The sequence below is a fragment of the Lissotriton helveticus genome, chromosome 5_1 (genome assembly GCF_964261635.1).
Source record: "Lissotriton helveticus chromosome 5_1, aLisHel1.1, whole genome shotgun sequence".
Taxonomy (NCBI): Eukaryota; Metazoa; Chordata; class Amphibia; order Caudata; family Salamandridae; genus Lissotriton; species Lissotriton helveticus.
Window position 1 is genome coordinate 1,650,480,396 of NC_136065.1, and position 23,377 is coordinate 1,650,503,772.

General features: G+C 38.6%; 21 non-coding genes across 21 annotated transcripts; all 21 read left to right on the plus strand.

Moving 5' to 3' along the window:
• Positions 1-165: 165 nt before the first annotated feature.
• Positions 166-238, plus strand: TRNAR-CCU (transfer RNA arginine (anticodon CCU)). The gene has a single exon. It is a non-coding gene; the product is annotated as a tRNA-Arg (tRNA).
• A 646-nt stretch (positions 239-884) lies between these two features.
• Positions 885-957, plus strand: TRNAR-UCG (transfer RNA arginine (anticodon UCG)). The gene has a single exon. It is a non-coding gene; the product is annotated as a tRNA-Arg (tRNA).
• A 1,522-nt stretch (positions 958-2,479) lies between these two features.
• TRNAR-UCG (transfer RNA arginine (anticodon UCG)) lies at positions 2,480-2,552 on the plus strand. The gene has a single exon. It is a non-coding gene; the product is annotated as a tRNA-Arg (tRNA).
• An 803-nt stretch (positions 2,553-3,355) lies between these two features.
• Positions 3,356-3,428, plus strand: TRNAR-CCU (transfer RNA arginine (anticodon CCU)). Its single transcript has one exon. It is a non-coding gene; the product is annotated as a tRNA-Arg (tRNA).
• Positions 3,429-4,074: 646 nt separating this feature from the next.
• Positions 4,075-4,147, plus strand: TRNAR-UCG (transfer RNA arginine (anticodon UCG)). Its single transcript has one exon. It is a non-coding gene; the product is annotated as a tRNA-Arg (tRNA).
• A 1,523-nt stretch (positions 4,148-5,670) lies between these two features.
• On the plus strand, positions 5,671-5,743 carry TRNAR-UCG (transfer RNA arginine (anticodon UCG)). The gene has a single exon. It is a non-coding gene; the product is annotated as a tRNA-Arg (tRNA).
• Positions 5,744-6,542: 799 nt separating this feature from the next.
• Positions 6,543-6,617, plus strand: TRNAR-CCU (transfer RNA arginine (anticodon CCU)). Its single transcript has one exon. It is a non-coding gene; the product is annotated as a tRNA-Arg (tRNA).
• A 644-nt stretch (positions 6,618-7,261) lies between these two features.
• On the plus strand, positions 7,262-7,334 carry TRNAR-UCG (transfer RNA arginine (anticodon UCG)). Its single transcript has one exon. It is a non-coding gene; the product is annotated as a tRNA-Arg (tRNA).
• An 803-nt stretch (positions 7,335-8,137) lies between these two features.
• Positions 8,138-8,210, plus strand: TRNAR-CCU (transfer RNA arginine (anticodon CCU)). The gene has a single exon. It is a non-coding gene; the product is annotated as a tRNA-Arg (tRNA).
• Positions 8,211-8,857: 647 nt separating this feature from the next.
• Positions 8,858-8,930, plus strand: TRNAR-UCG (transfer RNA arginine (anticodon UCG)). Its single transcript has one exon. It is a non-coding gene; the product is annotated as a tRNA-Arg (tRNA).
• Positions 8,931-10,452: 1,522 nt separating this feature from the next.
• On the plus strand, positions 10,453-10,525 carry TRNAR-UCG (transfer RNA arginine (anticodon UCG)). Its single transcript has one exon. It is a non-coding gene; the product is annotated as a tRNA-Arg (tRNA).
• Positions 10,526-12,048: 1,523 nt separating this feature from the next.
• TRNAR-UCG (transfer RNA arginine (anticodon UCG)) lies at positions 12,049-12,121 on the plus strand. Its single transcript has one exon. It is a non-coding gene; the product is annotated as a tRNA-Arg (tRNA).
• Positions 12,122-12,924: 803 nt separating this feature from the next.
• TRNAR-CCU (transfer RNA arginine (anticodon CCU)) lies at positions 12,925-12,997 on the plus strand. The gene has a single exon. It is a non-coding gene; the product is annotated as a tRNA-Arg (tRNA).
• Positions 12,998-13,643: 646 nt separating this feature from the next.
• On the plus strand, positions 13,644-13,716 carry TRNAR-UCG (transfer RNA arginine (anticodon UCG)). Its single transcript has one exon. It is a non-coding gene; the product is annotated as a tRNA-Arg (tRNA).
• Positions 13,717-15,238: 1,522 nt separating this feature from the next.
• TRNAR-UCG (transfer RNA arginine (anticodon UCG)) lies at positions 15,239-15,311 on the plus strand. Its single transcript has one exon. It is a non-coding gene; the product is annotated as a tRNA-Arg (tRNA).
• A 1,522-nt stretch (positions 15,312-16,833) lies between these two features.
• TRNAR-UCG (transfer RNA arginine (anticodon UCG)) lies at positions 16,834-16,906 on the plus strand. Its single transcript has one exon. It is a non-coding gene; the product is annotated as a tRNA-Arg (tRNA).
• A 1,522-nt stretch (positions 16,907-18,428) lies between these two features.
• On the plus strand, positions 18,429-18,501 carry TRNAR-UCG (transfer RNA arginine (anticodon UCG)). Its single transcript has one exon. It is a non-coding gene; the product is annotated as a tRNA-Arg (tRNA).
• A 1,522-nt stretch (positions 18,502-20,023) lies between these two features.
• On the plus strand, positions 20,024-20,096 carry TRNAR-UCG (transfer RNA arginine (anticodon UCG)). The gene has a single exon. It is a non-coding gene; the product is annotated as a tRNA-Arg (tRNA).
• Positions 20,097-21,618: 1,522 nt separating this feature from the next.
• TRNAR-UCG (transfer RNA arginine (anticodon UCG)) lies at positions 21,619-21,691 on the plus strand. The gene has a single exon. It is a non-coding gene; the product is annotated as a tRNA-Arg (tRNA).
• An 803-nt stretch (positions 21,692-22,494) lies between these two features.
• Positions 22,495-22,567, plus strand: TRNAR-CCU (transfer RNA arginine (anticodon CCU)). The gene has a single exon. It is a non-coding gene; the product is annotated as a tRNA-Arg (tRNA).
• Positions 22,568-23,213: 646 nt separating this feature from the next.
• On the plus strand, positions 23,214-23,286 carry TRNAR-UCG (transfer RNA arginine (anticodon UCG)). Its single transcript has one exon. It is a non-coding gene; the product is annotated as a tRNA-Arg (tRNA).
• Positions 23,287-23,377: the final 91 nt, after the last annotated feature.

A 23,377-nucleotide genomic window follows, 5' to 3' on the forward strand; every position in this document is an offset into this window, starting at 1 on the left:
GTCTCCATTATAGCACAGAACAGAGTGTTAAAGTCGGGGATGGAAGAGGATGAAAATGGGAAGTTTACTTATGGAGAGAACTGAGAAATATCCTGTGTGCAGACACCAGTGTTGGACGATTGAATACATTTAAATAATGCCTCTAGATTGTTGGCATTTATCTGTGCCTCAGTGGCCTAATGGATAAGGCACTGGCCTCCTAAGCCAGGAATTGTGGGTTCGAGTCCCATCTGAGGTGCAAACCAAAGTTCACTCTTAATTTTCCAGAAAAATAAGTATATTTATTACATGCTTCCTCTCAGATGTTTATGAGGTATTAGGAACTTTGAAATGGTACCCTTTTACTTCTGTACTCTTCAGAGTCATGTTGATGTTCTGAAACTACAAAGTCAATTTTTAAACACCTATCTTTGTCAGATGCATTTTTGACCCGGCAGAAGATATTCCTTTGGAAAAAATGATTTGAATTGGATTGGTGTAACTGTTGTTTCTAGAGGTGGTGAAAGGCTTTCAGGCACTTGAATAGGGCAAGTCAGGATTCATGAAACGTATACAACCTTTGAGTGTGTGTAAATTGGAATATCCAGGAAGGAGCAGTTTGTACTACTTTCAAAACAGTTTCTCTCCACTTCTGGAAACATCCAGAGCTATATAAAGCATACTCTGAGCTTTAATCTCATGAAGAAAGAGGTTTAAATGCAAAAAAGAAAACAATAGCTTATCGTACTGGTGACATTCTCATTATATAAATTCCAAAAAAGTGATTTAATTGAAAGGACCTGAAAAAACCCCACAATGGTTTGTAAACCTAAATAACTATAAATAATATATTTTCCATCCTTGCATACCACCTACAGTATATAAAAAAACGCAGCGGGACACATGACCGCGTGGCCTAATGGATAAGGCGTCTGACTTCGAATCAGAAGATTGAGGGTTCGAGTCCCTTCGTGGTCGGTTTTTGCCAATGGTCACACAATTCAGGTTTCCATTCAGAATGGAAGCAGGCTCTTCCAATACTCTCATAGCCATCATGTTCTCATTCCTAATTAATAATAAAGTGGAGTACATACTGCACAGTCATTTAGATTGCATCTTCAGTCTAAAATCTAGTGCATTTAAGTGGCATTAAAAAGTGCTTCTATGTACACGCACTGAATATGTACTAGGTTTGCCGAATTTTGACTTCACAGAATGGGTTTTTAGCTTAAGTGTGTGTAGATGAACTGCAAGGTGTGTAGGTATGTGTTCATGGAGTGCTTCAAGTGTAAAATCTGTATGATTTGTGCAGTTAAAGTGCTAATTTTGCCTACGAGAAAGAAAAGTACTACAGAAGAATTATAAAGGATTGGCACATTGGCTGCCTTTGCTGATGACACAGTTGGCTAATTTGTAAAGCACTGGTCTATTAAGTTGCAGAGTGTGGTTGAACTTGGTTAGTAGACTTGGTGCCTGTTTCTGTGTCCTGCTGAAGACAAGGACGGCTTGATACCACTGTCAAAGCCCAGTTTAATGAGAAAAGCATCCATGGAAGAAGAAGTGTTGATTCGAAAGTGGTACTCCTCCAATTTCTCTGCACTTGCTACAAATGCAGAGTCTCCATTATAGCACAGAACAGAGTGTTAAAGTCGGGGATGGAAGAGGATGAAAATGGGAAGTTTACTTATGGAGAGAACTGAGAAATATCCTGTGTGCAGACACCAGTGTTGGACGATTGAATACATTTAAATAATGCCTCTAGATTGCTGGCATTTATCTGTGCCTCAGTGGCCTAATGGATAAGGCACTGGCCTCTTAAGCCAGGGATGGTGGGATCGAGTCCCATCTGAGGTGCAACTAAAGTTAACTCTTACTTTTCCAGACAAATAAGTATATTTATTACATGCTTCCTCTCAGATGTTTATGAGGTATTAGGAACTTTGAAATGGTACCATTTTACTTCTGTACTCTTCAGAGTCATGTTGATGTTCTGAAACTACAAAGTCAATTTTTAAACACCTATCTTTGTCAGATGCATTTTTGACCCGGCAGAAGATATTCCTTTGGAAAAAATTATTTGAATTGGATTGGTGTAACTGTTGTTTCTAGAGGTGGTGAAAGGCTTTCAGGCACTTGAATAGGGCAAGTCAGGATTCATGAAACGTATACAACATTTGAGTGTGTGTAAATTGGAATATCCAGGAAGGAGCAGTTTGTACTACTTTCAAAACAGTTTCTCTCCACTTCTGGAAACATCCAGAGCTATATAAAGCATACTCTGAGCTTTAATCTCATGAAGAAAGAGGTTTAAATGCAAAAAAGAAAACAATAGCTTATCGTACTGGTGACATTCTCATTATATAAATTCCAAAAAAAGTGATTTAATTGAAAGGAGCTGAAAAAACCCCACTATGGTTTGTAAACCTAAATAACTATAAATAATATATTTTCCATCCTTGCATACCACCTACAGTATATAAATAAACGCAGCAGGGCACATGACCGCGTGGCCTAATGGATAAGGCGTCTGACTTCGAATCAGAAGATTGAGGGATCGAGTCCCTTCGTGGTCGGGTTTTGCCAATGGTCACACAATTCAGGTTTCCATTCAGAATAGAAGCAGGCTCTTCCAATACTCTCATAGCCATCATGTTCTCATTCCTAATTAATAATAAAGTGGAGTACATACTGCACAGTCATTTAGATTGCATCTTCAGTCTAAAATCTAGTGCATTTAAGTGGCATTAAAAAGTGCTTCTATGTACACGCACTGAATATGTACTAGGTTTGCAGACTTTTGACTTCACAGAATGGGTTTTTAGCTTAAGTGTATGTAGATGAACTGCAAGGTGTGTAAGTATGTGTTCATGGAGTGCTTCAAGTGTAAAATCTGTATGATTTGTGCAGTTAAAGTGCTAATTTTGCCTACGAGAAAGAAAAGTACAACAGAAGAATTATAAAGGATTGGCACATTGGCTGCCTTTGCTGATGACACAGTTGGCTAATTTGTAAAGCACTGGTCTATTAAGTTGCAGAGTGTGGTTGAACTTGGTTAGTAGACTTGGTGCCTGTTTATGTGTCCTGCTGAAGACAAGGACGGCTTGATACCACTGTCAAAGCCCAGTTTAATGAGAAAAGCATCCATGGAAGAAGAAGTGTTGATTCGAAAATGGTACTCCTCCAATTTCTCTGCACTTGCTACAAATGCAGAGTCTCCATTATAGCACAGAACAGAGTGTTAAAGTCGGGGATGGAAGAGGATGAAAATGGGAAGTTTACTTATGGAGAGAACTGAGAAATATCCTGTGTGCAGACACCAGTGTTGGACGATTGAATACATTTAAATAATGCCTCTAGATTGCTGGCATTTATCTGTGCCTCAGTGGCCTAATGGATAAGGCACTGGCCTCCTAAGCCAGGGATTGTGGGTTCGAGTCCCATCTGAGGTGCAAACCAAGGTTCACTCTTACTTTTCCAGAAAAATAAGTATATTTATTACATGTTTCCTCTCAGATGTTTATGAGGTATTAGGAACTTTGAAATGGTACCATTTTACTTCTGTACTCTTCAGAGTCATGTTGATGTTCTGAAACTACAAAGTCAATTTTTAAACACCTATCTTTGTCAGATGCATTTTTGACCCGGCAGAAGATATTCCTTTGGAAAAAATGATTTGAATTGGATTGGCGTAACTGTTGTTCCTAGAGGTGGTGAAAGGCTTTCAGGCACTTGAATAGGGCAAGTCAGGATTCATGAAACGTATACAACCTTTGAGTGTGTGTAAATTGGAATATCCAGGAAGGAGCAGTTTGTACTACTTTCAAAACATTTTCTCTCCACTTCTGGAAACATCCAGAGCTATATACAGCATATTCTGAGCTTTAATCTCATGAAGAAAGAGGTTTAAATGCAAAAAAGAAAACAATAGCTTATCGTACTGGTGACATTCTCATTATATAAATTCCAAAAAAGTGATTTAATTGAAAGGAGCTGAAAAAACCCCACAATGGTTTGTAAACCTAAATAACTATAAATAATATATTTTCCATCCTTGCATACCACCTACAGTATATAAATAAACGCAGCAGGACACATGACCGCGTGGCCTAATGGATAAGGCGTCTGACTTCGAATCAGAAGATTGAGGGTTCGAGTCCCTTCGTGGTCGGTTTTTGCCAATGGTCACACAATTCAGGTTTCCATTCAGAATGGAAGCAGGCTCTTCCAATACTCTCATAGCCATCATGTTCTCATTCCTAATTAATAATAAAGTGGAGTACATACTGCACAGTCATTTAGATTGCATCTTCAGTCTAAAATCTAGTGCATTTAAGTGGCATTAAAAAGTGCTTCTATGTACACGCACTGAATATGTACTAGGTTTGCCGAATTTTGACTTCACAGAATGGGTTTTTAGCTTAAGTGTGTGTAGATGAACTGCAAGGTGTGTAAGTATGTGTTCATGGAGTGCTTCAAGTGTAAAATCTGTATGATTTGTGCAGTTAAAGTGCTAATTTTGCCTACGAGAAAGAAAAGTACTACAGAAGAATTATAAAGGATTGGCACATTGGCTGCCTTTGCTGATGACACAGTTGGCTAATTTGTAAAGCACTGGTCTATTAAGTTGCAGAGTGTGGTTGAACTTTGTTAGTAGACTTGGTGCCTGTTTCTGTGTCCTGCTGAAGACAAGGACGGCTTGATACCACTGTCAAAGCCCAGTTTAATGAGAAAAGCATCCATGGAAGAAGAAGTGTTGATTCGAAAGTGGTACTCCTCCAATTTCTCTGCACTTGCTACAAATGCAGAGTCTCCATTATAGCACAGAACAGAGTGTTAAAGTCGGGGATGGAAGAGGATGAAAATGGGAAGTTTACTTATGGAGAGAACTGAGAAATATCCTGTGTGCAGACACCAGTGTTGGACGATTGAATACATTTAAATAATGCCTCTAGATTGCTGGCATTTTTCTGTGCCTCAGTGGACTAATGGATAAGGCACTGGCCTCTTAAGCCAGGGATGGTGGGTTCGAGTCCCATCTGAGGTGCAAACTAAAGTTCCTTCTTACTTTTCCAGAAAAATAAGTATATTTATTACATGCTTCCTCTCAGATGTTTATGAGGTATTAGGAACTTTGAAATGGTACCATTTTACTTCTGTACTCTTCAGAGTCATGTTGATGTTCTGAAACTACAAAGTCAATTTTTAAACACCTATCTTTGTCAGATGCATTTTTGACCCGGCAGAAGATATTCCTTTGGAAAAAATGATTTGAATTGGATTGGTGTAACTGTTGTTTCTAGAGGTGGTGAAAGGCTTTCAGGCACTTGAATAGGGCAAGTCAGGATTCATGAAACGTATACAACATTTGAGTGTGTGTAAATTGGAATATCCAGGAAGGAGCAGTTTGTACTACTTTCAAAACAGTTTCTCTCCACTTCTGGAAACATCCAGAGCTATATAAAGCATACTCTGAGCTTTAATCTCATGAAGAAAGAGGTTTAAATGCAAAAAAGAAAACAATAGCTTATCGTACTGGTGACATTCTCATTATATAAATTCCAAAAAAAGTGATTTAATTGAAAGGAGCTGAAAAAACCCCACAATGGTTTGTAAACCTAAATAACTATAAATAATATATTTTCCATCCTTGCATACCACCTACAGTATATAAATAAACGCAGCAGGGCACATGACCGCGTGGCCTAATGGATAAGGCGTCTGACTTCGAATCAGATGATTGAGGGATCGAGTCCCTTCGTGGTCGGTTTTTGCCAATGGTCACACAATTCAGGTTTCCATTCAGAATGGAAGCAGGCTCTTCCAATACTCTCATAGCCATCATGTTCTCATTCCTAATTAATAATAAAGTGGAGTACATACTGCACAGTCATTTAGATTGCATCTTCAGTCTAAAATCTAGTGCATTTAAGTGGCATTAAAAAGTGCTTCTATGTACACGCACTGAATATGTACTAGGTTTGCCGAATTTTGACTTCACAGAATGGGTTTTTAGCTTAAGTGTGTGTAGATGAACTGCAAGGTGTGTAAGTATGTGTCCATGGAGTGCTTCAAGTGTAAAATCTGTATGATTTGTGCAGTTAAAGTGCTAATTTTGCCTACGAGAAAGAAAAGTACAACAGAAGAATTATAAAGGATTGGCACATTGGCTGCCTTTGCTGATGACACAGTTGGCTAATTTGTAAAGCACTGGTCTATTAAGTTGCAGAGTGTGGTTGAACTTGGTTAGTAGACTTGGTGCCTGTTTCTGTGTCCTGCTGAAGACAAGGACGGCTTGATACCACTGTCAAAGCCCAGTTTAATGAGAAAGCATCCATGGAAGAAGTGTTGATTCGAAAATGGTACTCCTCCAATTTCTCTGCACTTGTTACAAATGCAGAGTCTCCATTATAGCACAGAACAGAGTGTTAAAGTCGGGGATGGAAGAGGATGAAAATGGGAAGTTTACTTATGGAGAGAACTGAGAAATATCCTGTGTGCAGACACCAGTGTTGGACGATTGAATACATTTAAATAATGCCTCTAGATTGTTGGCATTAAACTGTGCCTCAGTGGCCTAATGGATAAGGCACTGGCCTCCTAAGCCAGGAATTGTGGGTTCGAGTCCCATCTGAGATGCAAACCAAAGTTCACTCTTACTTTTCCAGAAAAATAAGTATATTTATTACATGCTTCCTCTCAGATGTTTATGAGGTATTAGGAACTTTGAAATGGTACCATTTTACTTCTGTACTCTTCAGAGTCATGTTGATGTTCTGAAACTACAAAGTCAATTTTTAAACACCTATCTTTGTCAGATGCATTTTTGACCCGGCAGAAGATATTCCTTTGGAAAAAATGATTTGAATTGGATTGGTGTAACTGTTGTTTCTAGAGGTGGTGAAAGGCTTTCAGGCACTTGAATAGGGCAAGTCAGGATTCATGAAACGTATACAACCTTTGAGTGTGTGTAAATTGGAATATCCAGGAAGGAGCAGTTTGTACTACTTTCAAAACATTTTCTCTCCACTTCTGGAAACATCCAGAGCTATATACAGCATACTCTGAGCTTTAATCTCATGAAGAAAGAGGTTTAAATGCAAAAAAGAAAACAATAGCTTATCGTACTGGTGACATTCTCATTATATAAATTCCAAAAAAGTGATTTAATTGAAAGGAGCTGAAAAAACCCCACAATGGTTTGTAAACCTAAATAACTATAAATAATATATTTTCCATCCTTGCATACCACCTACAGTATATAAATAAACGCAGCAGGACACATGACCGCGTGGCCTAATGGATAAGGCGTCTGACTTCGAATCAGAAGATTGAGGGTTCGAGTCCCTTCGTGGTCGGTTTTTGCCAATGGTCACACAATTCAGGTTTCCATTCAGAATGGAAGCAGGCTCTTCCAATACTCTCATAGCCATCATGTTCTCATTCCTAATTAATAATAAAGTGGAGTACATACTGCACAGTCATTTAGATTGCATCTTCAGTCTAAAATCTAGTGCATTTAAGTGGCATTAAAAAGTGCTTCTATGTACACGCATTGAATATGTACTAGGTTTGCAGACTTTTGACTTCACAGAATGGGTTTTTAGCTTAAGTGTGTGTAGATGAACTGCAAGGTGTGTAAGTATGTGTTTATGGAGTGCTTCAAGTGTAAAATCTGTATGATTTGTGCAGTTAAAGTGCTAATTTTGCCTACGAGAAAGAAAAGTACTACAGAAGAATTATAAAGGATTGGCACATTGGCTGCCTTTGCTGATGACACAGTTGGCTAATTTGTAAAGCACTGGTCTATTAAGTTGCAGAGTGTGGTTGAACTTGGTAAGTAGACTTGGTGCCTGTTTCTGTGTCCTGCTGAAGACAAGGACGGCTTGATACCACTGTCAAAGCCCAGTTTAATGAGAAAAGCATCCATGGAAGAAGAAGTGTTGATTCGAAAATGGTACTCCTCCAATTTCTCTGCACTTGCTACAAATGCAGAGTCTCCATTATAGCACAGAACAGAGTGTTAAAGTCGGGGATGGAAGAGGATGAAAATGGGAAGTTTACTTATGGAGAGAACTGAGAAATATCCTGTGTGCAGACACCAGTGTTGGACGATTGAATACATTTAAATAATGCCTCTAGATTGCTGGCATTTATCTGTGCCTCAGTGGCCTAATGGATAAGGCACTGGCCTCCTAAGCCAGGGATTGTGGGTTCGAGTCCCATCTGAGGTGCAAACCAAGGTTCACTCTTACTTTTCCAGAAAAATAAGTATATTTATTACATGCTTCCTCTCAGATGTTTATGAGGTATTAGGAACTTTGAAATGGTACCATTTAACTTCTGTACTCTTCAGAGTCATGTTGATGTTCTGAAACTACAAAGTCAATTTTTAAACACCTATCTTTGTCAGATGCATTTTTGACCCGGCAGAAGATATTCCTTTGGAAAAAATGATTTGAATTGGATTGGTGTAACTGTTGTTCCTAGAGGTGGTGAAAGGCTTTCAGGCACTTGAATAGGGCAAGTCAGGATTCATGAAACGTATACAACCTTTGAGTGTGTGTAAATTGGAATATCCAGGAAGGAGCAGTTTGTACTACTTTCAAAACAGTTTCTCTCCACTTCTGGAAACATCAAGAGCTATATAAAGCATACTCTGAGCTTTAATCTCATGAAGAAAGAGGTTTAAATGCAAAAAAGAAAACAATAGCTTATCGTACTGGTGACATTCTTATTATATAAATTCCAAAAAAAGTGATTTAATTGAAAGGAGCTGAAAAAACCCCACAATGGTTTGTAAACCTAAATAACTATAAATAATATATTTTCCATCCTTGCATACCACCTACAGTATATAAATAAACGCAGCAGGACACATGACCGCGTGGCCTAATGGATAAGGCGTCTGACTTCGAATCAGAAGATTGAGGGTTCGAGTCCCTTCGTGGTCGGTTTTTGCCAATGGTCACACAATTCAGGTTTCCATTCAGAATGGAAGCAGGCTCTTCCAATACTCTCATAGCCATCATGTTCTCATTCCTAATTAATAATAAAGTGGAGTACATACTGCACAGTCATTTAGATTGCATCTTCAGTCTAAAATCTAGTGCATTTAAGTGGCATTAAAAAGTGCTTCTATGTACACGCACTGAATATGTACTAGGTTTGCAGACTTTTGACTTCACAGAATGGGTTTTTAGCTTTAGTGTGTGTAGATGAACTGCAAGGTGTGTAAGTATGTGTTCATGGAGTGCTTCAAGTGTAAAATCTGTATGATTTGTGCAGTTAAAGTGCTAATTTTGCCTACGAGAAAGAAAAGTACAACAGAAGAATTATAAAGGATTGGCACATTGGCTGCCTTTGCTGATGACACAGTTGGCTAATTTGTAAAGCACTGGTCTATTAAGTTGCAGAGTGTGGTTGAACTTGGTTAGTAGACTTGGTGCCTGTTTCTGTGTCCTGCTGAAGACAAGGACGGCTTGATACCACTGTCAAAGCCCAGTTTAATGAGAAAAGCATCCATGGAAGAAGAAGTGTTGATTCGAAAATGGTACTCCTCCAATTTCTCTGCACTTGCTACAAATGCAGAGTCTCCATTATAGCACAGAACAGAGTGTTAAAGTCGGGGATGGAAGAGGATGAAAATGGGAAGTTTACTTATGGAGAGAACTGAGAAATATCCTGTGTGCAGACACCAGTGTTGGACGATTGAATACATTTAAATAATGCCTCTAGATTGTTGGCATTTATCTGTGCCTCAGTGGCCTAATGGATAAGGCACTGGCCTCCTAAGCCAGGAATTGTGGGTTCGATTTCCATCTGAGGTGCAAACCAAAGTTCACTCTTAATTTTCCAGAAAAATAAGTATATTTATTACATGCTTCCTCTCAGATGTTTATGAGGTATTAGGAACTTTGAAATGGTACCATTTTACTTCTGTACTCTTCAGAGTCATGTTGATGTTCTGAAACTACAAAGTCAATTTTTAAACACCTATCTTTGTCAGATGCATTTTTGACCCGGCAGAAGATATTCCTTTGGAAAAAATGATTTGAATTGGATTGGTATAACTGTTGTTTCTAGAGGTGGTGAAAGGCTTTCAGGCACTTGAATAGGGCAAGTCAGGATTCATGAAACGTATACAACCTTTGAGTGTGTGTAAATTGGAATATCCAGGAAGGAGCAGTTTGTACTACTTTCAAAACAGTTTCTCTCCACCTCTGGAAACATCCAGAGCTATATAAAGCATACTCTGAGCTTTAATCTCATGAAGGAAGAGGTTTAAATGCAAAAAAGAAAACAATAGCTTATCGTACTGGTGACATTCTCATTATATAAATTCCAAAAAAGTGATTTAATTGAAAGGAGCTGAAAAAACCCCACAATGGTTTGTAAACCTAAATAACTATAAATAATATATTTTCCATCCTTGCATACCACCTACAGTATATAAATAAACGCAGCAGGACACATGACCGCGTGGCCTAATGGATAAGGCGTCTGACTTCGAATCAGAAGATTGAGGGTTCGAGTCCCTTCGTGGTCGGTTTTTGCCAATGGTCACACAATTCAGGTTTCCATTCAGAATGGAAGCAGGCTTTTCCAATACTCTCATAGCCATCATGTTCTCATTCCTAATTAATAATAAAGTGGAGTACATACTGCACAGTCATTTAGATTGCATCTTCAGTCTAAAATCTAGTGCATTTAAGTGGCATTAAAAAGTGCTTCTATGTACACGCACTGAATATGTACTAGGTTTGCCGAATTTTGACTTCACAGAATGGGTTTTTAGCTTAAGTGTGTGTAGATGAACTGCAAGGTGTGTAAGTATGTGTTCATGGAGTGCTTCAAGTGTAAAATCTGTATGATTTGTGCAGTTAAAGTGCTAATTTTGCCTACGAGAAAGAAAAGTACTACAGAAGAATTATAAAGGATTGGCACATTGGCTGCCTTTGCTGATGACACAGTTGGCTAATTTGTAAAGCACTGGTCTATTAAGTTGCAGAGTGTGGTTGAACTTGGTTAGTAGACTTGGTGCCTGTTTCTGTGTCCTGCTGAAGACAAGGACGGCTTGATACCACTGTCAAAGCCCAGTTTAATGAGAAAAGCATCCATGGAAGAAGAAGTGTTGATTCGAAAGTGGTACTCCTCCAATTTCTCTGCACTTGCTACAAATGCAGAGTCTCCATTATAGCACAGAACAGAGTGTTAAAGTCGGGGATGGAAGAGGATGAAAATGGGAAGTTTACTTATGGAGAGAACTGAGAAATATCCTGTGTGCAGACACCAGTGTTGGACGATTGAATACATTTAAATAATGCCTCTAGATTGCTGGCATTTATCTGTGCCTCAGTGGCCTAATGGATAAGGCACTGGCCTCTTAAGCCAGGGATGGTGGGTTCGAGTCCCATCTGAGGTGCAAACTAAAGTTCACTCTTACTTTTCCAGACAAATAAGTATATTTATTACATGCTTCCTCTCAGATGTTTATGAGGTATTAGGAACTTTGAAATGGTACCATTTTACTTCTGTACTCTTCAGAGTCATGTTGATGTTCTGAAACTACAAAGTCAATTTTTAAACACCTATCTTTGTCAGATGCATTTTTGACCCGGCAGAAGATATTCCTTTGGAAAAAATGATTTGAATTGGATTGGTGTAACTGTTGTTTCTAGAGGTGGTGAAAGGCTTTCAGGCACTTGAATAGGGCAAGTCAGGATTCATGAAACGTATACAACATTTGAGTGTGTGTAAATTGGAATATCCAGGAAGGAGCAGTTTGTACTACTTTCAAAACAGTTTCTCTCCACTTCTGGAAACATCCAGAGCTATATAAAGCATACTCTGAGCTTTAATCTCATGAAGAAAGAGGTTTAAATGCAAAAAAGAAAACAATAGCTTATCGTACTGGTGACATTCTCATTATATAAATTCCAAAAAAAGTGATTTAATTGAAAGGAGCTGAAAAAACCCCACAATGGTTTGTAAACCTAAATAACTATAAATAATATATTTTCCATCCTTGCATACCACCTACAGTATATAAATAAACGCAGCAGGGCACATGACCGCGTGGCCTAATGGATAAGGCGTCTGACTTCGAATCAGAAGATTGAGGGATTGAGTCCCTTCGTGGTCGGTTTTTGCCAATGGTCACACAATTCAGGTTTCCATTCAGAATGGAAGCAGGCTCTTACAATACTCTCATAGCCATCATGTTCTCATTCCTAATTAATAATAAAGTGGAGTACATACTGCACAGTCATTTAGATTGCATCTTCCGTCTAAAATCTAGTGCATTTAAGTGGCATTAAAAAGTGCTTCTATGTACACGCATTGAATATGTACTAGGTTTGCAGACTTTTGACTTCACAGAATGGGTTTTTAGCTTAAGTGTGTGTAGATGAACTGCAAGGTGTGTAAGTATGTGTTCATGGAGTGCTTCAAGTGTAAAATCTGTATGATTTGTGCAGTTAAAGTGCTAATTTTGCCTACGAGAAAGAAAAGTACAACAGAAGAATTATAAAGGATTGGCACATTGGCTGCCTTTGCTGATGACACAGTTGGCTAATTTGTAAAGCACTGGTCTATTAAGTTGCAGAGTGTGGTTGAACTTGGTTAGTAGACTTGGTGCCTGTTTCTGTGTCCTGCTGAAGACAAGGACGGCTTGATACCACTGTCAAAGCCCAGTTTAATGAGAAAAGCATCCATGGAAGAAGAAGTGTTGATTCGAAAATGGTACTCCTCCAATTTCTCTGCACTTGCTACAAATGCAGAGACTCCATTATAGCACAGAACAGAGTGTTAAAGTCGGGGATGGAAGAGGATGAAAATGGGAAGTTTACTTATGGAGAGAACTGAGAAATATCCTGTGTGCAGACACCAGTGTTGGACGATTGAATACATTTAAATAATGCCTTTAGATTGCTGGCATTTATCTGTGCCTCAGTGGCCTAATGGATAAGGCACTGGCCTCCTAAGCCAGGGATTGTGGGTTCAAGTCCCATCTGAGGTGCAAACCAAGGTTCACTCTTACTTTTCCAGAAAAATAAGTATATTTATTACATGCTTCCTCTCAGATGTTTATGAGGTATTAGGAACTTTGAAATGGTACCATTTTACTTCTGTACTCTTCAGAGTCATGTTGATGTTCTGAAACTACAAAGTCAATTTTTAAACACCTATCTTTGTCAGATGCATTTTTGACCCGGCAGAAGATATTCCTTTGGAAAAAATGATTTGAATTGGATTGGTGTAACTGTTGTTTCTAGAGGTGGTGAAAGGCTTTCAGGCACTTGAATAGGGCAAGTCAGGATTCATGAAACGTATACAACCTTTGAGTGTGTGTAAATTGGAATATCCAGGAAGGAGCAGTTTGTACTACTTTCAAAACAGTTTCTCTCCACTTCTGGAAACATCCAGAGCTATATAAAGCATACTCTGAGCTTTAATCTCATGAAGAAAGAGGTTTAAATGCAAAAAAGAAAACAATAGCTTATCGTACTGGTGACATTCTCATTATATAAATTCCAAAAAAGTGATTTAATTGAAAGGAGCTGAAAAAACCCCACAATGGTTTGTAAACCTAAATAACTATAAATAATATATTTTCCATCCTTGCATACCACCTACAGTATATAAATAAACGCAGCAGGACACATGACCGCGTGGCCTAATGGATAAGGCGTCTGACTTCGAATCAGAAGATTGAGGGTTCAAGTCCCTTCGTGGTCGGTTTTTGCCAATGGTCACACAATTCAGGTTTCCATTCAGAATGGAAGCAGGCTCTTCCAATACTCTCATAGCCATCATGTTCTCATTCCTAATTAATAATAAAGTGGAGTACATACTGCACAGTCATTTAGATTGCATCTTCAGTCTAAAATCTAGTGCATTTAAGTGGCATTAAAAAGTGCTTCTATGTACACGCACTGAATATGTACTAGGTTTGCCGAATTTTGACTTCACAGAATGGGTTTTTAGCTTAAGTGTGTGTAGATGAACTGCAAGGTGTGTAAGTATGTGTTCATGGAGTGCTTCAAGTGTAAAATCTGTATGATTTGTGCAGTTAAAGTGCTAATTTTGCCTACGAGAAAGAAAAGTACTACAGAAGAATTATAAAGGATTGGCACATTGGCTGCCTTTGCTGATGACACAGTTGGCTAATTTGTAAAGCACTGGTCTATTAAGTTGCAGAGTGTGGTTGAACTTGGTTAGTAGACTTGGTGCCTGTTTCTGTGTCCTGCTGAAGACAAGGACGGCTTGATACCACTGTCAAAGCCCAGTTTAATGAGAAAAGCATCCATGGAAGAAGAAGTGTTGATTCGAAAATGGTACTCCTCCAATTTCTCTGCACTTGCTACAAATGCAGAGTCTCCATTATAGCACAGAACAGAGTGTTAAAGTCGGGGATGGAAGAGGATGAAAATGGGAAGTTTACTTATGGAGAGAACTGAGAAATATCCTGTGTGCAGACACCAGTGTTGGACGATTGAATACATTTAAATAATGCCTCTAGATTGTTGGCATTTATCTGTGCCTCAGTGGCCTAATGGATAAGGCACTGGCCTCCTAAGCCAGGAATTGTGGGTTCGATTTCCATCTGAGGTGCAAACCAAAGTTCACTCTTAATTTTCCAGAAAAATAAGTATATTTATTACATGCTTCCTCTCAGATGTTTATGAGGTATTAGGAACTTTGAAATGGTACCATTTTACTTCTGTACTCTTCAGAGTCATGTTGATGTTCTGAAACTACAAAGTCAATTTTTAAACACCTATCTTTGTCAGATGCATTTTTGACCCGGCAGAAGATATTCCTTTGGAAAAAATTATTTGAATTGGATTGGTATAACTGTTGTTTCTAGAGGTGGTGAAAGGCTTTCAGGCACTTGAATAGGGCAAGTCAGGATTCATGAAACGTATACAACCTTTGAGTGTGTGTAAATTGGAATATCCAGGAAGGAGCAGTTTGTACTACTTTCAAAACAGTTTCTCTCCACCTCTGGAAACATCCAGAGCTATATAAAGCATACTCTGAGCTTTAATCTCATGAAGGAAGAGGTTTAAATGCAAAAAAGAAAACAATAGCTTATCGTACTGGTGACATTCTCATTATATAAATTCCAAAAAAGTGATTTAATTGAAAGGAGCTGAAAAAACCCCACAATGGTTTGTAAACCTAAATAACTATAAATAATATATTTTCCATCCTTGCATACCACCTACAGTATATAAATAAACGCAGCAGGACACATGACCGCGTGGCCTAATGGATAAGGCGTCTGACTTCGAATCAGAAGATTGAGGGTTCGAGTCCCTTCGTGGTCGGTTTTTGCCAATGGTCACACAATTCAGGTTTCCATTCAGAATGGAAGCAGGCTTTTCCAATACTCTCATAGCCATCATGTTCTCATTCCTAATTAATAATAAAGTGGAGTACATACTGCACAGTCATTTAGATTGCATCTTCAGTCTAAAATCTAGTGCATTTAAGTGGCATTAAAAAGTGCTTCTATGTACACGCACTGAATATGTACTAGGTTTGCCGAATTTTGACTTCACAGAATGGGTTTTTAGCTTAAGTGTGTGTAGATGAACTGCAAGGAGTGTAAGTATGTGTTCATGGAGTGCTTCAAGTGTAAAATCTTTATGATTTGTGCAGTTAAAGTGCTAATTTTGCCTACGAGAAAGAAAAGTACTACAGAAGAATTATAAAGGATTGGCACATTGGCTGCCTTTGCTGATGACACAGTTGGCTAATTTGTAAAGCACTGGTCTATTAAGTTGCAGAGTGTGGTTGAACTTGGTTAGTAGACTTGGTGCCTGTTTCTGTGTCCTGCTGAAGACAAGGACGGCTTGATACCACTGTCAAAGCCCAGTTTAATGAGAAAAGCATCCATGGAAGAAGAAGTGTTGATTCGAAAGTGGTACTCCTCCAATTTCTCTGCACTTGCTACAAATGCAGAGTCTCCATTATAGCACAGAACAGAGTGTTAAAGTCGGGGATGGAAGAGGATGAAAATGGGAAGTTTACTTATGGAGAGAACTGAGAAATATCCTGTGTGCAGACACCAGTGTTGGACGATTGAATACATTTAAATAATGCCTCTAGATTGCTGGCATTTATCTGTGCCTCAGTGGCCTAATGGATAAGGCACTGGCCTCTTAAGCCAGGGATGGTGGGTTCGAGTCCCATCTGAGGTGCAAACTAAAGTTCACTCTTACTTTTCCAGACAAATAAGTATATTTATTACATGCTTCCTCTCAGATGTTTATGAGGTATTAGGAACTTTGAAATGGTACCATTTTACTTCTGTACTCTTCAGAGTCATGTTGATGTTCTGAAACTACAAAGTCAATTTTTAAACACCTATCTTTGTCAGATGCATTTTTGACCCGGCAGAAGATATTCCTTTGGAAAAAATGATTTGAATTGGATTGGTGTAACTGTTGTTTCTAGAGGTGGTGAAAGGCTTTCAGGCACTTGAATAGGGCAAGTCAGGATTCATGAAACGTATACAACATTTGAGTGTGTGTAAATTGGAATATCCAGGAAGGAGCAGTTTGTACTACTTTCAAAACAGTTTCTCTCCACTTCTGGAAACATCCAGAGCTATATAAAGCATACTCTGAGCTTTAATCTCATGAAGAAAGAGGTTTAAATGCAAAAAAGAAAACAATAGCTTATCGTACTGGTGACATTCTCATTATATAAATTCCAAAAAAGTGATTTAATTGAAAGGAGCTGAAAAAACCCCACAATGGTTTGTAAACCTAAATAACTATAAATAATATATTTTCCATCCTTGCATACCACCTACAGTATATAAATAAACGCAGCAGGACACATGACCGCGTGGCCTAATGGATAAGGCGTCTGACTTCGAATCAGAAGATTGAGGGTTCAAGTCCCTTCGTGGTCGGTTTTTGCCAATGGTCACACAATTCAGGTTTCCATTCAGAATGGAAGCAGGCTCTTCCAATACTCTCATAGCCATCATGTTCTCATTCCTAATTAATAATAAAGTGGAGTACATACTGCACAGTCATTTAGATTGCATCTTCAGTCTAAAATCTAGTGCATTTAAGTGGCATTAAAAAGTGCTTCTATGTACACGCACTGAATATGTACTAGGTTTGCCGAATTTTGACTTCACAGAATGGGTTTTTAGCTTAAGTGTGTGTAGATGAACTGCAAGGTGTGTAAGTATGTGTTCATGGAGTGCTTCAAGTGTAAAATCTGTATGATTTGTGCAGTTAAAGTGCTAATTTTGCCTACGAGAAAGAAAAGTACAACAGAAGAATTATAAAGGATTGGCACATTGGCTGCCTTTGCTGATGACACAGTTGGCTAATTTGTAAAGCACTGGTCTATTAAGTTGCAGAGTGTGGTTGAACTTGGTTAGTAGACTTGGTGCCTGTTTCTGTGTCCTGCTGAAGACAAGGACGGCTTGATACCACTGTCAAAGCCCAGTTTAATGAGAAAAGCATCCATGGAAGAAGAAGTGTTGATTCGAAAATGGTACTCCTCCAATTTCTCTGCACTTGCTACAAATGCAGAGTCTCCATTATAGCACAGAACAGAGTGTTAAAGTCGGGGATGGAAGAGGATGAAAATGGGAAGTTTACTTATGGAGAGAACTGAGAAATATCCTGTGTGCAGACACCAGTGTTGGACGATTGAATACATTTAAATAATGCCTCTAGATTGTTGGCATTTATCTGTGCCTCAGTGGCCTAATGGATAAGGCACTGGCCTCCTAAGCCAGGAATTGTGGGTTCGATTTCCATCTGAGGTGCAAACCAAAGTTCACTCTTAATTTTCCAGAAAAATAAGTATATTTATTACATGCTTCCTCTCAGATGTTTATGAGGTATTAGGAACTTTGAAATGGTACCATTTTACTTCTGTACTCTTCAGAGTCATGTTGATGTTCTGAAACTACAAAGTCAATTTTTAAACACCTATCTTTGTCAGATGCATTTTTGACCCGGCAGAAGATATTCCTTTGGAAAAAATGATTTGAATTGGATTGGTATAACTGTTGTTTCTAGAGGTGGTGAAAGGCTTTCAGGCACTTGAATAGGGCAAGTCAGGATTCATGAAACGTATACAACCTTTGAGTGTGTGTAAATTGGAATATCCAGGAAGGAGCAGTTTGTACTACTTTCAAAACAGTTTCTCTCCACCTCTGGAAACATCCAGAGCTATATAAAGCATACTCTGAGCTTTAATCTCATGAAGGAAGAGGTTTAAATGCAAAAAAGAAAACAATAGCTTATCGTACTGGTGACATTCTCATTATATAAATTCCAAAAAAGTGATTTAATTGAAAGGAGCTGAAAAAACCCCACAATGGTTTGTAAACCTAAATAACTATAAATAATATATTTTCCATCCTTGCATACCACCTACAGTATATAAATAAACGCAGCAGGACACATGACCGCGTGGCCTAATGGATAAGGCGTCTGACTTCGAATCAGAAGATTGAGGGTTCGAGTCCCTTCGTGGTCGGTTTTTGCCAATGGTCACACAATTCAGGTTTCCATTCAGAATGGAAGCAGGCTCTTCCAATACTCTCATAGCCATCATGTTCTCATTCCTAATTAATAATAAAGTGGAGTACATACTGCACAGTCATTTAGATTGCATCTTCAGTCTAAAATCTAGTGCATTTAAGTGGCATTAAAAAGTGCTTCTATGTACACGCACTGAATATGTACTAGGTTTGCCGAATTTTGACTTCACATTTGGGTTTTTAGCTTAAGTGTGTGTAGATGAACTGCAAGGTGTGTAAGTATGTGTTCATGGAGTGCTTCAAGTGTAAAATCTGTATGATTTGTGCAGTTAAAGTGCTAATTTTGCCTACGAGAAAGAAAAGTACTACAGAAGAATTATAAAGGATTGGCACATTGGCTGCCTTTGCTGATGACACAGTTGGCTAATTTGTAAAGCACTGGTCTATTAAGTTGCAGAGTGTGGTTGAACTTGGTTAGTAGACTTGGTGCCTGTTTCTGTGTCCTGCTGAAGACAAGGACGGCTTGATACCACTGTCAAAGCCCAGTTTAATGAGAAAAGCATCCATGGAAGAAGAAGTGTTGATTCGAAAATGGTACTCCTCCAATTTCTCTGCACTTGCTACAAATGCAGAGTCTCCATTATAGCACAGAACAGAGTGTTAAAGTCGGGGATGGAAGAGGATGAAAATGGGAAGTTTACTTATGGAGAGAACTGAGAAATATCCTGTGTGCAGACACCAGTGTTGGACGATTGAATACATTTAAATAATGCCTCTAGATTGTTGGCATTTATCTGTGCCTCAGTGGCCTAATGGATAAGGCACTGGCCTCCTAAGCCAGGAATTGTGGGTTCGATTTCCATCTGAGGTGCAAACCAAAGTTCACTCTTAATTTTCCAGAAAAATAAGTATATTTATTACATGCTTCCTCTCAGATGTTTATGAGGTATTAGGAACTTTGAAATGGTACCATTTTACTTCTGTACTCTTCAGAGTCATGTTGATGTTCTGAAACTACAAAGTCAATTTTTAAACACCTATCTTTGTCAGATGCATTTTTGACCCGGCAGAAGATATTCCTTTGGAAAAAATGATTTGAATTGGATTGGTATAACTGTTGTTTCTAGAGGTGGTGAAAGGCTTTCAGGCACTTGAATAGGGCAAGTCAGGATTCATGAAACGTATACAACCTTTGAGTGTGTGTAAATTGGAATATCCAGGAAGGAGCAGTTTGTACTACTTTCAAAACAGTTTCTCTCCACCTCTGGAAACATCCAGAGCTATATAAAGCATACTCTGAGCTTTAATCTCATGAAGGAAGAGGTTTAAATGCAAAAAAGAAAACAATAGCTTATCGTACTGGTGACATTCTCATTATATAAATTCCAAAAAAAGTGATTTAATTGAAAGGAGCTGAAAAAACCCCACAATGGTTTGTAAACCTAAATAACTATAAATAATATATTTTCCATCCTTGCATACCACCTACAGTATATAAATAAACGCAGCAGGACACATGACCGCGTGGCCTAATGGATAAGGCGTCTGACTTCGAATCAGAAGATTGAGGGTTCGAGTCCCTTCGTGGTTGGTTTTTGCCAATGGTCACACAATTCAGGTTTCCATTCAGAATGGAAGCAGGCTTTTCCAATACTCTCATAGCCATCATGTTCTCATTCCTAATTAATAATAAAGTGGAGTACATACTGCACAGTCATTTAGATTGCATCTTCAGTCTAAAATCTAGTGCATTTAAGTGGCATTAAAAAGTGCTTCTATGTACACGCACTGAATATGTACTAGGTTTGCCGAATTTTGACTTCACAGAATGGGTTTTTAGCTTAAGTGTGTGTAGATGAACTGCAAGGTGTGTAAGTATGTGTTCATGGAGTGCTTCAAGTGTAAAATCTGTATGATTTGTGCAGTTAAAGTGCTAATTTTGCCTACGAGAAAGAAAAGTACTACAGAAGAATTATAAAGGATTGGCACATTGGCTGCCTTTGCTGATGACACAGTTGGCTAATTTGTAAAGCACTGGTCTATTAAGTTGCAGAGTGTGGTTGAACTTGGTTAGTAGACTTGGTGCCTGTTTCTGTGTCCTGCTGAAGACAAGGACGGCTTGATACCACTGTCAAAGCCCAGTTTAATGAGAAAAGCATCCATGGAAGAAGAAGTGTTGATTCGAAAGTGGTACTCCTCCAATTTCTCTGCACTTGCTACAAATGCAGAGTCTCCATTATAGCACAGAACAGAGTGTTAAAGTCGGGGATGGAAGAGGATGAAAATGGGAAGTTTACTTATGGAGAGAACTGAGAAATATCCTGTGTGCAGACACCAGTGTTGGACGATTGAATACATTTAAATAATGCCTCTAGATTGCTGGCATTTATCTGTGCCTCAGTGGCCTAATGGATAAGGCACTGGCCTCTTAAGCCAGGGATGGTGGGTTCGAGTCCCATCTGAGGTGCAAACTAAAGTTCACTCTTACTTTTCCAGACAAATAAGTATATTTATTACATGCTTCCTCTCAGATGTTTATGAGGTATTAGGAACTTTGAAATGGTACCATTTTACTTCTGTACTCTTCAGAGTCATGTTGATGTTCTGAAACTACAAAGTCAATTTTTAAACACCTATCTTTGTCAGATGCATTTTTGACCCGGCAGAAGATATTCCTTTGGAAAAAATGATTTGAATTGGATTGGTGTAACTGTTGTTTCTAGAGGTGGTGAAAGGCTTTCAGGCACTTGAATAGGGCAAGTCAGGATTCATGAAACGTATACAACCTTTGAGTGTGTGTAAATTGGAATATCCAGGAAGGAGCAGTTTGTACTACTTTCAAAACAGTTTCTCTCCACCTCTGGAAACATCCAGAGCTATATAAAGCATACTCTGAGCTTTAATCTCATGAAGGAAGAGGTTTAAATGCAAAAAAGAAAACAATAGCTTATCGTACTGGTGACATTCTCATTATATAAATTCCAAAAAAGTGATTTAATTGAAAGGAGCTGAAAAAACCCCACAATGGTTTGTAAACCTAAATAACTATAAATAATATATTTTCCATCCTTGCATACCACCTACAGTATATAAATAAATGCAGCAGGGGACATGACCGCGTGGCCTAATGGATAAGGCGTCTGACTTCGAATCAGAAGATTGAGGGTTCGAGTCCCTTCGTGGTAGGTTTTTGCCAATGGTCACACAATTCAGGTTTCCATTCAGAATGGAAGCAGGCTTTTCCAATACTCTCATAGCCATCATGTTCTCATTCCTAATTAATAATAAAGTGGAGTACATACTGCACAGTCATTTAGATTGCATCTTCAGTCTAAAATCTAGTGCATTTAAGTGGCATTAAAAAGTGCTTCTATGTACACGCACTGAATATGTACTAGGTTTGCCGAATTTTGACTTCACAGAATGGGTTTTTAGCTTAAGTGTGTGTAGATGAACTGCAAGGTGTGTAAGTATGTGTTCATGGAGTGCTTCAAGTGTAAAATCTGTATGATTTGTGCAGTTAAAGTGCTAATTTTGCCTACGAGAAAGAAAAGTACAAAAGAAGAATTATAAAGGATTGGCACATTGGCTGCCTTTGCTGATGACACAGTTGGCTAATTTGTAAAGCACTGGTCTATTAAGTTGCAGAGTGTGGTTGAACTTGGTTAGTAGACTTGGTGCCTGTTTCTGTGTCCTGCTGAAGACAAGGACGGCTTGATACCACTGTCAAAGCCCAGTTTAATGAGAAAAGCATCCATGGAAGAAGAAGTGTTGATTCGAAAATGGTACTCCTCCAATTTCTCTGCACTTGCTACAAATGCAGAGACTCCATTATAGCACAGAACAGAGTGTTAAAGTCGGGGATGGAAGAGGATGAAAATGGGAAGTTTACTTATGGAGAGAACTGAGAAATATCCTGTGTGCAGACACCAGTGTTGGACGATTGAATACATTTAAATAATGCCTCTAGATTGCTGGCATTTATCTGTGCCTCAGTGGCCTAATGGATAAGGCACTGGCCTCCTAAGCCAGGGATTGTGGGTTCGAGTCCCATCTGAGGTGCAAACCAAGGTTCACTCTTACTTTTCCAGACAAATAAGTATATTTATTACATGCTTCCTCTCAGATGTTTATGAGGTATTAGGAACTTTGAAATGGTACCATTTTACTTCTGTACTCTTCAGAGTCATGTTGATGTTCTGAAACTACAAAGTCAATTTTTAAACACCTATCTTTGTCAGATGCATTTTTGACCCGGCAGAAGATATTCCTTTGGAAAAAATGATTTGAATTGGATTGGTGTAACTGTTGTTTCTAGAGGTGGTGAAAGGCTTTCAGGCACTTGAATAGGGCAAGTCAGGATTCATGAAACGTATACAACCTTTGAGTGTGTGTAAATTGGAATATCCAGGAAGGAGCAGTTTGTACTACTTTCAAAACAGTTTCTCTCCACTTCTGGAAACATCCAGAGCTATATAAAGCATACTCTGAGCTTTAATCTCATGAAGAAAGAGGTTTAAATGCAAAAAAGAAAACAATAGCTTATCGTACTGGTGACATTCTCATTATATAAATTCCAAAAAAGTGATTTAATTGAAAGGAGCTGAAAAAACCCCACAATGGTTTGTAAACCTAAATAACTATAAATAATATATTTTCCATCCTTGCATACCACCTACAGTATATAAATAAACACAGCAGGACACATGACCGCGTGGCCTAATGGATAAGGCGTCTGACTTCGAATCAGAAGATTGAGGGTTCGAGTCCCTTCGTGGTCGGTTTTTGCCAATGGTCACACAATTCAGGTTTCCATTCAGAATGGAAGCAGGCTCTTCCAATACTCTCATAGCCATCATGTTCTCATTCCTA